The sequence below is a fragment of the Rattus rattus genome, chromosome 9, assembly GCF_011064425.1.
Source record: "Rattus rattus isolate New Zealand chromosome 9, Rrattus_CSIRO_v1, whole genome shotgun sequence".
NCBI classification, from domain to species: Eukaryota; Metazoa; Chordata; class Mammalia; order Rodentia; family Muridae; genus Rattus; species Rattus rattus.
Genome location: NC_046162.1, coordinates 1,516,212 through 1,518,088, shown reverse-complemented (window position 1 = coordinate 1,518,088; position 1,877 = coordinate 1,516,212).

Here is a 1,877-nt window from a genome sequence, read left to right as displayed (position 1 = left end):
AGACTTTGAAGTCTTAACCCACCTCCAGCCTGTACCTGCAGGAGGCCTTACTCCAGGCACACGCCTGGGTCCTCTGATTTCTCCTGGAGGCCCACTGTAAGGAGGAGTGCCCTTATCCTACCCTAAATTCGTCACTCGGACTGCCTGCAGCTCAGTCCCCTTCCCTGACACAGGGCTCAAAACCTTCTTGCGCTCTTTGTATCTAGACAGACTAGGGTTACTTTACTTCTTAGGCTCTAGAATTAATAATTTACTATCTCCAGTTCTACTGGGCGCTGTTCCCTGCCCTTATTTCTTCCAGCAGCCAACCACATTTTTCACGTTAGAAACAAACCTAGGGGCTCAGTGGTTAAGAGCGCCGACTGCTTTTTGGAGGTCCTGAGTTCAGTTCCCAGCAACCACATGGTGGCTCACAACCACCTGTAATGGGATCCAATGCCCTAGAAGCTGTGTCTAGTGGCAGGCTTCTAAGATTGGAGGAGGTGGGAGAGATGACCCTTGGTTTGGAGCATATATGCCCAACCAGAGGACCTGGATTCAGATGCAAGCTGTGTGTGGACAGAGAAGCCTTCTAATATTGAGATGGAGAGGGAGGTCGTGAGTTCAAGGTCATCCTCAGCTTGAATAGGGAATCCAAGGCCAGCTGAACTCCCTGAGATCCAACTGCACATACAAGCCGACTTGGAACATAGAATAGTGTACTGATAACACACACCACTTACTGCTTCAGAAAGAGCATCATCTGGGAGACAGGCGGGTCTACAGAGTTCAGACAATGAGACCCCATTTCAAAAAAAAAAAACAACCTACTCACTTCAGCACATCTAAACTAGACAATAGTTTAGCGTGGGCCCTGCTCAAGAATGACACTCAAATTCATAAAGGGTTCCATATGTTTAGAACAAAAAAAAAAAAATGAGCTTCTGCTTCAAATGCTGTGCTACAGAGTCTGGGTTGTTGACGGGGGACTTGCCCAGCATGCAAGATTCTGACAAGTTAGAAGCCTTTCTGGGCCTCCTGAGACTGTCTCAGTGAAAGTGAATTTTATTAATGGAGTAGATGGTAAATAAATAGCTTTCAATGTGGAACACAAGTCTGGACGGTGGTGGGACATGTCTTTGACCCCAGCATTCAGGAGGCAGATGGTTTTATGTGAATTGGAGGCCAGCCTGGTCTACAGATCGAGTTCCAGGGCAAATAAGGCCGGTCTCAAACAAGTCAATATGAACCATGAAGCTGACCTAACTTGGTAGATCTTTGAGGACAAAGGCCATTGCCGAGCCTTAGCTGTAGTGTTTGCTTGTGGTTATCTACTGCATTCTCTGGGCTTCAGTCTCCCCTCCTCATCTGTCACTCATCTGTCCCTTGCACAACATGCCATGACGTAGGCCAGCTTGGCAGACTTATGCTAAGTGCCACATGCTCCAGATTCCCTGGACTTCGTTGTTCACTTCCCGCACCTATCTTCCATTCCTCTGCTTCTGTTCCTCGGCCCAGTTCTCTATCATCTTCCGTCCACATGCTTGATTACTAAGTCACCCTGGAGTCAGCAAGACCGCTTATCTCTCCTTTCAAAGCAGGTTCGGCAAAACCTGGATAAGGCAGAAAACCAAACATTAGAGGGTCACGGATGCCCTGCCAGAAGAGCATTATCTGGTTACCCAGATCGGAAACGAGCGAGTCTTATCTAACCTGGCGTGGTCGAGGTTCCAACAGAGCTTCTTTGGCCGCCCCGGGGGTGGGGTTAGGGAGGAGCCTGGGGTGGTGGGGTGGAGCTTGAGGCGGATTGGCACTTTGGAGCTAGCCGGTCTTGAACGCTGTGCTCAAGATTGGGTAGCCTAGCCGGAAGTGGGCGGCCTTCTGCCCGGAAGGCGCGG